Genomic DNA, 15,288 nt, shown 5'->3' on the forward strand with positions numbered 1-15,288 from the left:
AAAGAAAACAATGTCTGGGTATCTTTGATGTTTTTTATTGTGTAATAGTCTTATCTCAACGTTTCGGTCACACCTTGACCTTTATCAAGAGAATATATCAGACTATAAAGAAAACATAAAAACAAAATTAATACATAACACAAGAGATGATTACCAGGAGACACAGCTCCGGTCACTTATATACAATGTACAAAAAAGAACATGTAACACGCATTACAGTTGCAGGGTGAAAAAAGTACAAACATATGGGGTAATAGCATATATATACCCAGGGAGAAGATTAGGACATCATCCGAAGAAATTTGTGTGCAAACTGAAAGTTTATCATGCGTATGTATGAAGAGACGAACAAATGCACATACCTATGAGGCAGAGGAGTCAATATATGAACACTACTCGAAAAGGAGCGATACGAGTCACCACTCAAAAGGAGAGAATGATTGGTGCGTGTGAGCACTAGGTGAAAAAACAGGATAATCGTATTAAGAATCATGCAGTGAATCATGACATGTACACGACTATTGAGTGATTTGTGGGTACCTGTGACTAAACGATTGAAAGTCGGGGTCAGCCAGTCAAAGTCTTAAGGAAATCATGTAATGGTATATTACCAGGGTAGAAGATCACATGTCAAAGCTAGATATAAGTAAAAGAAGAGTGAAATGTAAAAGAAGAGAAAAGATTGTGGAAGGGGAGAGGGGAGGAGGGAGGGGAAGAGGGGGGGGAAAAAGTTCTCAGGGTAAGGAGAGATGTATAAGATATGTATAAGAAAAGGTACCTGTCCAATAGAGATAAAGAGTTTCAGTGGCTACCGTATAGGTACAGCGCCAATCTCATCCGGGAGGAGACAGCCTAATAGAGGAAGATGGAGTGAACATATCAGTAAGTGGAGAAACGTGTATGTAAGGATAATTATACTATGTTCACTACCTGTCAACCGGCGTGGGAAGGTGTACAAGATATAATATGTATCCGGAAACCAGTGAAACTGATCTGGAATTGGCACAAGTTATCCAGTGGGTAATGCAAGTCTCCTATACTTGCTTTAAAACATATAGCCCATAATGGCGCAGGTTAATATTCTATAAGAGAGAAAAAAATCTCTTTGAATAAGCAGTTCCACAAAATATGCAGCATAAGGTGAGGTAAAACCTCCATAGGAAATGACTCGCGCTTACTCACAATCTATAAACAGCCGTGAGGAGGAATTGTATAGGAGTCCTTGTTAAAGGTGGTAGTGGGATAGCAGGAGTTATCCTGATTGCCAATATCAGTGTCCTATATTCGTTGCGGACTTATGACATAAGAAACAAAGGTTAATGCAATGGTATGCCAACAATTTCTCAACCATAAGCAAAAATGGGTGAATCAAATAACCCCCCTGGGAATAACCTACTGCACAGGGCATTGTCTTCACACAGGCTGTTTCATTTCAGAGGTACTGTTATTTGATTCACCCATTTTTGCTTATGGTTGAGAAATTGTTGGCATACCATTGCATTAACCTTTGTTTCTTATGTCATAAGTCCGCAACGAATATAGGACACTGATATTGGCAATCAGGATAACTCCTGCTATCCCACTACCACCTTTAACAAGGACTCCTATACAATTCCTCCTCACGGCTGTTTATAGATTGTGAGTAAGCGCGAGTCATTTCCTATGGAGGTTTTACCTCACCTTATGCTGCATATTTTGTGGAACTGCTTATTCAAAGAGATTTTTTTCTCTCTTATAGAATATTAACCTGCGCCATTATGGGCTATATGTTTTAAAGCAAGTATAGGAGACTTGCATTACCCACTGGATAACTTGTGCCAATTCCAGATCAGTTTCACTGGTTTCCGGATACATATTATATCTTGTACACCTTCCCACGCCGGTTGACAGGTAGTGAACATAGTATAATTATCCTTACATACACGTTTCTCCACTTACTGATATGTTCACTCCATCTTCCTCTATTAGGCTGTCTCCTCCCGGATGAGATTGGCGCTGTACCTATACGGTAGCCACTGAAACTCTTTATCTCTATTGGACAGGTACCTTTTCTTATACATATCTTATACATCTCTCCTTACCCTGAGAACTTTTTCCCCCCCCTCTTCCCCTCCCTCCTCCCCTCTCCCCTTCCACAATCTTTTCTCTTCTTTTACATTTCACTCTTCTTTTACTTATATCTAGCTTTGACATGTGATCTTCTACCCTGGTAATATACCATTACATGATTTCCTTAAGACTTTGACTGGCTGACCCCGACTTTCAATCGTTTAGTCACAGGTACCCACAAATCACTCAATAGTCGTGTACATGTCATGATTCACTGCATGATTCTTAATACGATTATCCTGTTTTTTCACCTAGTGCTCACACGCACCAATCATTCTCTCCTTTTGAGTGGTGACTCGTATCGCTCCTTTTCGAGTAGTGTTCATATATTGACTCCTCTGCCTCATAGGTATGTGCATTTGTTCGTCTCTTCATACATACGCATGATAAACTTTCAGTTTGCACACAAATTTCTTCGGATGATGTCCTAATCTTCTCCCTGGGTATATATATGCTATTACCCCATATGTTTGTACTTTTTTCACCCTGCAACTGTAATGCGTGTTACATGTTCTTTTTTGTACATTGTATATAAGTGACCGGAGCTGTGTCTCCTGGTAATCATCTCTTGTGTTATGTATTAATTTTGTTTTTATGTTTTCTTTATAGTCTGATATATTCTCTTGATAAAGGTCAAGGTGTGACCGAAACGTTGAGATAAGACTATTACACAATAAAAAACATCAAAGATACCCAGACATTGTTTTCTTTCTTCTTGGAGTGCCGGGGATAATTTTGGAGTTGACATGCCTATACCTGTCCTTCCCTGAACTCAGCCCTGTATAGCGTGCAAGGCAGTGGGAATGTTAAGGTACCGTCACACTAAGCAACTTACCAGCGATCCCAACAACGATAGGGATCGCTGGTAAGTTGCTAGGAGGTTGCTGGTGAGCTGTCACACTGCGACGCTCCAGCGATCCCACCAGCAACCTGACCTGGCAGGGATCGCTGGAGCGTGGCTACACGAGTTGCTGGTGAGCTCACAAGCAACCAGTGACCAGCTACACGTGCAGAGAGCAGGGAGCAGCGCACACTGAGCGCTGGCTCCTTGCTCTCCTAGCTACAGCACACATGGGGTTAATTACCTGATGTGTGCTGCAGCTAAATGTGCACAGAGCAGGGAGCAGCGCACAATGCTTAGCGCTGGCTCCCTGCTCTTCTAGCTACAGCACACATGGGGTTAATTACCCGATGTGTGCTGCAGCTAAATGTGCACAGAGCAGGGAGCAGCGCACACTGCTTAGCGCTGGCTCCCTGCTCTCCTACTTACAGCACACATCAGGTTAATTAACCCGATGTGTCCTGCAGCTAGCTACATGTGCACAGAGCAGGAGCCGGCAGCACAGGCAGTGAGAGCGGGGGAGGCTGGTATCAAAGGTAAATATCGGGTAACCAAGGACAGGGCTTCTTGGTTACCCGATGTTTACATTGGTTACCAGCCTCTGCAGAAGCCGGCTCCTGCTGCCTGCACATTTAGTTGTTGCTGTCTCGCTGTCACACACAGCGATCTGTGCTTCACAGCAGGACAGCAACAACTAAAAAATGGCCCAGGACATTCAGCAACAACCAACGACCTCACAGCAGGGGCCAGGTTGTTGCTGGATGTCACACACAGCAACATCGCTAGCAACGTCACAAAAGTTGTTTGTTAGCAGCGATGTTCCTAGCGATGTTGCTTAGTGTGACGGGGCCTTAAGTCTCGCTCTAGGTTAAAGACACAGAGCGGATTAGACAGACAAGGGTAAAATAAAACAGCAATCATACAAAGAACTCCAAACAACAAGAAGTAGTAATCAGGAACAGACCAGAGGGGTAAAACCAAAAAGGACTAAGGAAGAGAAACACACAACAAGGTTTTCACACAGCAAATGATCTCTGAATGGCTTCCTGGTTCACATCTCACAGGTTTCTCGCTAGAGCCAAGCTAAGGCTGGTTTCACACTACGTCTTTTTAACATCCGTTGAAAACGTTATTTTAGCGGAAGTACGGATCCAGTGCAAATGCGTTTTCATTTCAATGCATTTGCAATGGACTCGCGTTAACATCCATTCACCTGCGTTTGCCTGCGTTATAGTGCGGATCCGGTGACTTGCAGTTTTTTAACATGTTTCAAAAACGCTACTTGTAGCGTTTTTGAGCTGCGTCAAAATACTGCAAGTCACCGGATCCTGACTAAACAGCATGCGAACGCAGGTGAACGCTGGCGTGCTGATAGACAGGATCCTGCTTTTGTACTGAGCATGCCCAGAAAGTACTGAGCATGCCCAGAACCAGTCTCGCGTGATCTGTCTATCTCTCTACTCCCTCCCTCACCCTCTCTCTCTCTATCTATGTCTTTCCCCCTTCCTCTCCTCCCTCTCTCTCCCACCTGAGAGCTGCGGACACTCGTAACCAAGGTAAATATCGGGTAACCACTTCTCTTAGTTACCCGATGTTTACGTTGGTTACGCGTGCAGGCAGCCCTGCTCCTAGCAGCTGCAGACACTCATAACCAAGATAAATATCGGGTATCCAAGGCCGATGTTTACCTTGGTTACCAGCGTCTGCAGCTGTCAGAAGCCTCCTCCCAGTCTAGTTCCCCTCACTCCCGATCACATGACTCCAATGCCCGCCCCTAAACATCCAGTGCAGGATCCTGCAAAATAACAGATGCGTTTGCATACGTTATTTGCTGTAAAAGCAGGATCCGTACTTCCGCTAAAAAAACGTTATGGACGGATGTTAAAAAGACGTAGTGTGAAACCAGCCTAAGCAGAGACTATCACCAGCAATTAAATGGGCTGTGGGAGAAGTCTTTATAGCAGAGTTCAGAAGTCCAGAATCTCCCTGGATGTGGACAGCAGAGAAAAATAAAATGGTAGAAGGTAGCAACGCAGGATAGTCTTGATGGCGGGTAAACAGCCGCAATCAAGTTCCAAAAAAATTCAAGCTGACTTACAGGCTCAGGTTGCATCAGTGTCAGCACAAACTATCCATTGACATTTGAATCCAATGAAACGCTGTGGCAAGAGATTCAGGAGGGCCCCACTGCTGACACAGAGACATAAAGAAGCTAGACTGCAGTTTGGCAAAATGTACATGAGTAAGCTAAAATTCTTCTGGGAAAGCACACTGTTGACAAATGAGACAATGATCAAGCTATTTGGTAAAGCATATCATTCTACTGTTTACCGAAACTGGACTGAGGCCTAAAAAGAAAAAAACACAGTAATTACAGTCAAATATGGTGGAGGTTCAAGGATGTTTTGGATTTGTTTTGGTGCCTCTGGCACTGGGTGCCCTGACTGTGTGCAAGGCATCATGAGATCTGAAGATTACCTAAGGATTTTAGGTCACAATGTAGTGCCCAGTGTTAACTGGATTTTCATCCTAGGACAAAGGTCTTTCAGCAGGACAATGACCCAAAACATACTCCAAGAAGCATCCAGAAATGGATCGAAACAGAGTGTTGGAGATTTCTGAATTTGTGAGAAATTAGTCCAGATCTAAATACCATTGAATACTTGTGGAGAGATCTTAAAATTCCTGTTGGGAGAAGGCGAAGGCACTCTTCAAATATGAGAGACCAAAGCAGTTTGCAAAAGAAGAATGTTCCAAAATTCCAGTTGTGAAGTGTAAGAATCTTGTTGACGGTTATAGAAAGTGATTGTTTGCAGTTATTTATTACAAAGGGTATGCATCCGAATATTATGTTGAGGGTGCCAACAATTTTTTCCAGCTCATTTTGGGGTTCTGTGTGAAATTATGTTCAATTTGCCTTTATTCTCAGTTGTTTTGTGCTGTTCCAATACACATAAAGGAAATAAACATGTGTATCACAAAACAAGTTTAATTGCAATAATTTTCTGGGAGAAATACTTTTTTTTGGAACAATTTCAAGGGTCCCAACACTTTCGGCCATGACTGTAGGTTTCTCTTTGCTACTCACAGAACATAAAGCATCTGCACCATGAGTCTTGTTGCAACCTCAGAGGTCTTTTTGAGTTCATGTCTTGTTGGTTCAGATGTGTTTTGCTGGTATGAGGTGGGGACCTAAACAATATTAGTTTTTTTTTAAATCATGTCTGATTTGTGTAAAATTGATTGAACATCCATCTATGTTTACATCTGTTGAAAGCTTTTTTTTATGAACCAAAATAGCAATAGTATTGAAGGGACACAAGACGCACTTTTCCCCCCCAAATGTTGGGGGAAAGTGGGGGTGCGTCTTATAGTCTGAATGTAGGGCTGCGGGGAATGAGGGTGCTGCAGTGGAGCGGGTCATCGTCGGCATGCGCAGGCTATAGCAGTACCTGCCGTGACCACGTGGGTCCGCTCATTTCATATGCACACCCATCCTCCCGCCCATCATCTCTCAGCGCTGAAGCCGGCGATGACAGGTGGGTGGGATCATGGGCGGGGAATGCGTGCATAATAAACAGCCAGCCTGCGTAATCACCACTGGCAACTACAGCCTGGAGTGATCATGTGCGGCTATATTCACTGCCCCCTGCACATCATCATCAGCAGCGTGGGGGGCAGTGAATAAGTACGGTATACTCACCAGTCCCTGTAGCTTCGCGATGTCCTCTTGTCTGCCAGCCAGCTGATCTGTGTAAAGAGCGGTGAGGACAGAGATGACGTCATCCCTGTGCGCACGGCTCCACACACATCAGCTGACCGGCAGACAGGAAGACATCGCGAGGCTGCAGGAGAATGGTGACGGCTCCACACAGGTCAGCGGCGCTGCTAACACAGAGAGGAAGATGATCGATGCTGCAGGGAGTGAGGAAAGGTGAGTATAAACGTTTTTTTCTGTGCCACAGGATGCAGGCCATATAGCAGGATGGGGGAATATGAGCAGGATGGGGGTATATATCAGGATGGGGGTATATTATGAGCAGGATGGGTTATATAGCAGGATGGGGGTATATGAGCAGGATGGGGGTATATGAGCAGGATGGGGGTATATGAGCAAGATGGGGGTATATAACAGGATGGGGCTATATAACAGGATGGGGGCTATACCAGGATGAGGGACATATATACAAGGATGCGGATCATATACAAGGCAGAAAGATCATTAACAGGATGGGATACCTTAGTAAAGAATTTGGGGACATTACCCCCATAACAGTGTCAGCAGCAGAGCCTTGCCCCATAACAGTGTGTCATGACCACATTTTTTGCTTAAAATTTTATTTTCCTATTTTCCTCCTCTAAAACTAGGGTGCGTCTTATGGTCCAGTGCGTCTTATAGTCTGAAAAATACGGCATATATACTTTTAATAAAAGCCCTTGATTTTTATCATTTTTCTATTTGTCAGACCCTTGGCAGTGCCCGGCAGCCGTAGGCTGCACAACTATGCCTATTTACTATTGACACCTTACCTTCTGTCTGGCTGCATCGGACTTCGGAGGAACCCAGCCACACAAATCAGCAGTCTATACCTGCCGAGGGGTATTTATTAAGGAGCATAATGTTTGCTGTCATTTTGATAAAATTACTGTTTATTTGCTGCAGATCTAGCAGTTATCTGACTGTAGATCTCTGCCCAAACCACTGATTGACAGCTATCTGTTCATGTACCCTGTACGCAGAAAGCTGCCAATTAGTGTTGAGGGCATGGCTATACAAAGCTCATGAATATGGATGACTACCTGGCAGCAGGTTTACTAGTTTTCTAATAATAATCCCCTGCTGATAAAAGTGATTTTATAAAAATTACACTAAGCAGCCCAGTAAGTGACACATCACTGGAATCAGGGTCTTTGTCTCTGCTTTCAGATTAATTAGCTAAAACCCGGTGACAGATTCCCTTTAAATATGAAGATGTGAGACCGGTTTTATTACATAAGCACACAACAGACATGAGTAAATATATTCCAGTAGATTTGAATTCTACTCGAAAATTACAAAATCCATATTAGCTAAAATATGGATTTTTTGCAATTCGCTTCTGCACAGACTTTGCAAAATGGTGGCTCGTGGACATCATTTTTGTGAACCAAAAAGAGCCATCTAAAGGATAAAAAAAATGTTATACTCACCTCACTGCTCCTCCTTTCCTCATCACCTGTATTGTCGTTGCGTCTTCTGATCACGGAATCCCGCGCCTCCTCACTCTAGGTCGGGACCTGAGGTTCTGATGGGGCCTGACACAGTTCTACCTGCCCACACACAGGCAAGTCATTGTGCATGTTGCTACCTTATGGGAGCATATAGTATATATTATTTTTAAGCTTTTGATGACTCTTTATGGTTTAGAAAAAATGGTGGCCAGTGGTCCACAATTTGCTGAATCCTTGTACAAGCGAAATACAAAAAAATCTGCAGTTTGGTGAATTTGGATTTTTTAAATATTTGACTAAAATTCAATTCCACTGGAACATATTTGCTCATCTCTATAACGGACATTATCAGAATAAACATGGTCTTGTAAAATTGATATTTTTACATGCTTCCCTTTAAGTGCTCTCTCCCAGAACCTAATTACCCTCAAAACAACAAATATCATGTGAGACATACGCGGGCTTTACATGCAACGACATTGCTAACGAGATGTCGTTGGGGTCACGAAATTCGTGACGCACATCCGGCCTCGTTAGCGACGTTGTTGCGTGTGAAACGCATGAACGACCGTTAACGATCAAAATTACTCACCTAATCCTTGATCGTTGACACGTTGTTCTAATCCCAAATATAGTTGCTGTTGCAGGAATCGCTATGTGTGACACCGCAGGAACGAGGAACAACATTGTACCTGCGGCCGCCGGCAATGAGGAAGGAAGGAGGTGGGCTGAATGTTTCGGCCGCTCATCTCCGCTTCTATTGGGCAGCCGCTTAGTGACGCCGCACGAACCGCCCCCTTAGAAAGGAGGCGGTTCGCCGGCCACAGCGACGTCGCTAGGAAGGTAAGTATGTGTAAAGGGTGTTAGCTATGTTGTGTGCCACGGGCAGCAATTTGCCAGTGACGCACAACCGACAGGGGTGGGTGCTATCGCTCACGACATTGCTAGCGATGTCGCAGCATGTAAAGCCTGCTATAGATTCAACAATTTGTTGGACATATCTCCTAAGGAGCTTGGGTGATAATGGCCGGAGATTGCTCACTAACGATCAAAGCTACTATTGCATGGCATCCCAATGATTAGGATTTGGTGACTGCAGGTCGTTGGGTGCATCACAAATGGATTTATAACCATAAGGGTATGTACATGGTCATGATCAAACAAAAAGCCAAGAGCATGCCAAGAAATCACTCTCCACACAACTACAGCAATATCACCCATTGGAACCATGAGTAAAGTAAATTGTGCCAAATAATTACGGGATACTCCATGGCATAATTGAACCAGGAAAGCTGTTCTTTCTCCACAAAGGTATATAAAGTTTCCTTCTGCTCGTTATTAGAAACAATGTTGGTTCTCAAACCAATTTTTCTTTGGCATTTCACACATCATTTTAAATCACGTAGGTTTTTGTTTATTAGTAATATATTACCTGAAGCACAATATGATGTAGTGCAATATTAAAGTTTCCAGGATGTAACATTTCACATGTAAAGAATCTAGTGTGTGCCATAGTAAAATATTCCCTTCCATGATTAATGGACTTTATGTAACATAAACATTTTTAACTAACTTAACATTATTTTTGGCTTTTAACCTTCGTAACCGTTCCAAAAAGCTATTTAACAGTTTCATCATGCCAGTGTGTATTACCACTGGGTACTGAGACTGTAACATCTTAAATGTTATACCAATATATAGGCCAACATTCCTCAATTTTAAGTGTGCCCAATAGCTTTATCGCTTCTAAATAACCTTATTGCCTAAAGCAAAAAATGCCAAAACCATCACACTGTCACATTTCATAGATGATTATCTCTGGCAGATTGAAAGCTTAGCAAAATGATAGGTTTCGTAGGCAGAAACACTTGGCATGACCTCATAGCAATTACACAGAACTGGAAACAATGATACAGTATAAGTACATGTAACAATATAGCATAGGTCCTAATTGAGGCGCTGTCATATGCCAGCCTTGAAACGTGGCATTTGGCATCATTCTTCCAGATCAGAACTAATTTGCAGTAATACATGGCAAATATTGCACCCAATGGTTACTTCTGTGATTGAAGATTCCACTTTTGGCACAAAATGTTCTATTCATCCACTAACCTACCATGTTATACCTTTCCTTCCTACCTATAAAATGTAGATCAGACATGGAACCAAATCACATCTTAATCTCATACAAATTTCTATGCTACTATTACAATAAAAGATGACTTTCCAGTGGATGACATATTGGTAATGTGGATATCTAAATTATTGCCACTGTATTAAACTATACCTTGCTCAATATGTCTGTTTCTGTACAGGGAACCAAAACACAATGGAGAAAGATGGGCATATTCCCAACCACCTCAACAGGTGTCATGGAGTCAGGGGACCCTGTTATCAACATAGCTGTGTGTCTCAAAAGCAGAATCTACTTTTCTCTGGATAAATGTCTAAGATAAGAAAAGAAAATACCTTCATAGGAACACTTAAAAAATACGACAAAAAACAACAACAACAAACCTTTAAAGGGAAGGTGTTGTTAAAAATAAAATACAGTCATATGAAAAAGTTTGGGCACCCCTATTAATGTTAACCTTTTTTCTTTATAACAATTTGGGCTTTTGCAACAGCTATTTTAGTGTCATATCTCTAATAACTGATGGACTGAGTAATATTTCTGGATTGAAATGAGGTTTATTGTACTAACAGAAAATGTGAAATCCACATTTAAACAAAATTTGACCGGTGCAAAAGTATGGGCACCTCAGCATAAAAGTGACATTAATATTTTGTAGATCCTCCTTTTGGAAAAATAACAGCCTCTAGTCGCTTCCTGTAGCTTTTAATGAGTTCTGTATCCTGGATGAAGGTATATTTGACCATTCCTGTTTACAAAACAATTCCAGTTCAGTTAAGTTTGATGGTTGCCGAGCATGGACAGCACGCTTCAAATCATCCCACAGATGTTCAACGATATTCAGGTCTGGGGACTGGGATGGCCATTCCAGAACATTGTAATTGTTCCTCTGCATGAATGCCTGAGTAGATTTGGAGCGGTGTTTTGGATCATTGTCTTGCTGAAATATCCATCCAATGCGTAACTTCAACTTCGTCACTGATTCTTGCACATTTGCACAAACAGAAATTTTGTTAAAATGCGGATTGCACATTTTCTGTTAGTACAATAAACCTCATTTCAATTCAGAAATATTACTCAGTCCATCAGTTATTAGATATATGAAACTGAAATAGCTGTTGCAAAACCCCAAATTGTTATAAAGAAAAAAGGTTAACATTAATAGGGGTGCCCAAACTTTTTCATAATAAGTAGATAATGGATAGATAGATAATGGATAGATACATGGATAGATAATGGATAGATGGATAGATAGATGGATAGATAGATGTATAGATAGATAATGGATAGATGGATAGATAGATAGATAATGGATAGATGAATAATGGATAGATGGATAGATAGATAGATGGATGGATAGATAATGGATGGATGGATAGATGATATTACAGCTTTTATTTGTGATGTATGTGTTTCCCCCTCAACAGTATGTGTGATGGAGCTGTGACCCTGCGAGAGCTTGGATCTGAGTTCTCGCAGGGTCACTGCCGGTCAGTGACGTCACTCTGAGTTGTGCTTTACGGCAGCACTGAAGTTCTCACAAGCGGTAATGTGTTGACATCACCGACCGTGAGAAATGACCTGGAGTTACCTCTGCAGCATCGTTCACGGAATGAGGCTGCATTGAGCACTCGCTCACAGATGTCGCTGAATCAGTGTGGATTACGCCGGGCCTGGGTATTTGGGGGATTAAAAAAGTGGTGACAGAGGGGCTTTTTGGTGTTTTATTTCAAATAAAGGATTCTACGGTGTTGTGTTTATTTAATTTACTTACACATTAGGCTGCTTTCACACTACGTTTTTTAACATGCGTCATAAACGTTTTTTTGCTGGAAAAGTGGATCCTGTTTTTACAAAGAAAAACACATGCAAACGCATGTGTTATTTTGCAAGATCCTGCCACTTGAAGTTTATGGGCGGGCATTGAAGTCATGTGATCGGGAGTGAGGGGAACTGAATGTGATAGACTGGGAGCCGGCATCTGACAGCTGCAGACGCTGGTAAGCAAGGTAAACATCGGGTAACTAAGTGAAGTGCTTTGCTTGGATACCTGATATTTACCTTGGTTACGAGCGTCCGTAGCTGCTAGGAGCCGGGCTGCCTGCTCCCTGCACACGTAACCAAGGTAAACATCGGGTAACTAAGTGAAGCGCTTTGCTTGGTTACCCGATATTTACCTTGGTTACGAGCGTCCGCCGCGGTCAGGCGGGGGAGAGAGAGGAGAGAGAGGGAGGGGGAGAGAGGGAGGGGGAGAGAGGGAGGGGGAGAGAGGGAGGGGGAGAGAGGGAGGGGGAGAGAGGGAGGGGGAGAGAGGGAGGGGGAGAGAGGGAGGGGGAGAGAGGGAGGGGGAGAGAGGGAGGGGGAGAGAGGGAGGGGGAGAGGGGGAGGGGGAGAGAGGGAGGGGGAGAGGGGGAGGGGGAGAGAGGGAGGGGGAGAGAGGGAGGGGGAGAGAGGGAGGGGGAGAGAGGGAGGGGGAGAGAGGGAGGGGGAGAGAGGGAGGGGGAGAGAGGGAGGGGGAGAGAGGGAGGGGGAGAGAGGGAGGGGGAGAGAGGGAGGGGGAGAGAGGGAGGGGGAGAGAGGGACGGGGAGAGAGGGACGGGGAGAGAGGGACGGGGAGAGAGGGACGGGGAGAGAGGGACGAGGAGAGAGGGACGGGGAGAGTGGGAGGCGGAGAGAGGGACTGATCACGCCAGGCTGGTTTCTGGGCATGCTCAGTAGAGCAAGCAGGATCCTGTCTATCAGCATGCCAGCGCTCACATGCGTTTGCGTGCAGTATAGTCAGGATCCAGTGAGAAACAGTATTTGGACGCAGCTCAGAAACGCTACAAGTAGTGTTTTTGAAAAAAGTAAAAAAACTGCAAGTCGCTGGATCCTCACTATAACGCATGCAAACTCATGTGAATGCATGTTGACGCAAAGCCAATTCGAATGCATTGAAATGAAAACGCATTTGCACTGGATCCGTTTTTGCATTAAAAAAACATTCATGACGCATGTTAAAAAAACGTAGTGTGAAAGCAGCCTTAGTGATGGCGTGTCACAGACGCTGCCATTACTAAACTTGGACTTAGTGACAGCTATAAGCTGCTATTAACTCCTTATTACCCTGATTGCCACCGCATCAAGGCAATCGGGAAGGGCCGATAACACGCCGGGACTGTCGCATCTAATGGATGCAACATTCTCAGGGCAGCAGCGGGCTGATATTCTCGGCTGCGAGAGGGGGGGGGCATAACCATGGCCCTCGCCCTCCCCAGCCTGAGAATACCGGCCCACTGCTGTGTGCTTACCTCGGCTGGGTATCATTTGGGGGGGACCGCATGTCAATGTTTTACATTATTTATTTATTTAACTATACGATATAGACCCGCCCACCAGCGGCTGTGATTAGTTGCAGTAAGACAGCTGTCACTCAGCGTGGGGGGGCGTCTGACTGCAACCAATCATAGGCGCCTGTGGGCGGGGGAAGCAGGGAATACGAGATGGAATAATGTGCGGCCGGCATTTTCAAAAGCTAGAGAACCCGCCACAGTGTGACAGCCGTGCAGCACCACGCCCGTGATAGGTGAGTAAGAAGAGAAAGGGAGCGACCGACTGACCATAATGGCCGCTGGCTTATATAGCCCCTATGACGCCGTGCGGCCAAGCCAATCACAGTAACACCACAACAAAGGTGGCTGCGGCGTTACTGTGAGGGCAAGCAACGTCAGATGTGTTCATTGGCTGGAAAAAGGCACCAGGAAGTCCAGAAATGAAAATAAAAGTAGCGGAGCGAATATCATATTAGCCATCGGATACCGAATACCTTGAATACCCAATTATCCATCGGATGCCGAAAAGTGGCGAATACATCCCTACTTATAAACACAACTGTATTAAGGCTTCAACAGTAAAATATCTCTGCACAGTATGGCAACATACAGGGTCTCTACAACCAACATACCGTAATTTTCAGATTATAAGACCCACTTTTATTCTCAAAAATGTGAGAGGAAAATGGGGGTGCATCTTATAATCTGGTTGTAGCTTACCGAGTGGTGGGGGAGAATGGTGAAGTGTCAGATGGCGGTGGCAGGAATAGAGCGATGCTGCGGCTGTCCTGGCAATGCAGGAGTCATCTCCAGGGATTAAATATGTTGGCGGTGCAGGCTTCAAAGAAATGGTGCTCGGAGTCAGCGCGTGCTCATCTGCACACACGACGCCTCCAGTCCATAGATCTTCCACAAATGGACTCAAGGAAAATGGCGCCCAGAGGTGACACGTGATTATTATTATTTATAGAGCACCATTGATTCCATGGTGCTGTACATGAGAAGGGGTTACATAGAGAATACATACACAAGTTACAGTAGACAGACTAGTACAGAGGGAAGAGGGCCCTACCCTTGCGGGCTTACTTTCTTTAGGATTTTGGGGAGGAGACAGTAGGTGGGGTGTAGATTGGGCGGCAGCTCCGCACGGTGGTGGTGCGGCAGCTCCGCACGGTGGTGGGGCGGCAGCTCCGCACGGTGGTCGGGCGGCAGCTCCGCACGGTGGTCGGGCGGCAGCTGCGCACGGTGGTCGGGCGGCAGCTCCGCACGGTGGTCGGGCGGCAGCTGCGCACGGTGGTCGGGCGGCAGCTGCGCACGGTGGTCGGGCGGCAGCTGCGCACGGTGGTCGGGCGGCAGCTGCACACGGTGGTCGGGCGACAGCTCCGCACGGTGGTCGGGCCACAGCTCCGCACGGTGGTCGGGCCACAGCTCCGCACTGTGGTCGGGCGACAGCTCCGCACGGTAGTGAAGCAGTGAGGTCAGTGATAAGATGAGATCTTGGTTCTTCATTAAACCAAGAGCTCAATCTCTGCGCATACATCGACATTTCTTTGACGCTTGCACCGCCGACAATTTGTTACCTACAATCACCAAGGATGACTCCTGCCTTACAACACCCGCAGCATAGCCAAGATACTCGTCACACCTACTCCACCACCGCCCCTGCCTTCATCTGACCCCCC

At 44.8% G+C, this 15,288-nt stretch overlaps 2 long non-coding RNA genes across 2 annotated transcripts; one reads left to right on the top strand and one right to left on the bottom strand.

Annotated features, from left to right (window-relative positions):
- Positions 1 to 264: 264 nt before the first annotated feature.
- LOC142295313 (uncharacterized) lies at positions 265 to 1,314 on the bottom strand. Its single transcript, XR_012751413.1, has 4 exons — positions 931 to 1,314; positions 779 to 852; positions 541 to 636; positions 265 to 456 (listed from the first exon to the last, which is right to left on the bottom strand). It is a non-coding gene; the product is annotated as an uncharacterized LOC142295313 (long non-coding RNA).
- A 197-nt stretch (positions 1,315 to 1,511) lies between these two features.
- On the top strand, positions 1,512 to 2,556 carry LOC142295314 (uncharacterized). The gene is made up of 4 exons (XR_012751414.1): positions 1,512 to 1,890; positions 1,969 to 2,042; positions 2,185 to 2,280; positions 2,365 to 2,556. It is a non-coding gene; the product is annotated as an uncharacterized LOC142295314 (long non-coding RNA).
- The last annotated feature ends 12,732 nt before the right edge of the window (positions 2,557 to 15,288 follow it).

The sequence above is a fragment of the Anomaloglossus baeobatrachus genome, chromosome 3 (genome assembly GCF_048569485.1).
Source record: "Anomaloglossus baeobatrachus isolate aAnoBae1 chromosome 3, aAnoBae1.hap1, whole genome shotgun sequence".
Taxonomy (NCBI): domain Eukaryota; kingdom Metazoa; phylum Chordata; class Amphibia; order Anura; family Aromobatidae; genus Anomaloglossus; species Anomaloglossus baeobatrachus.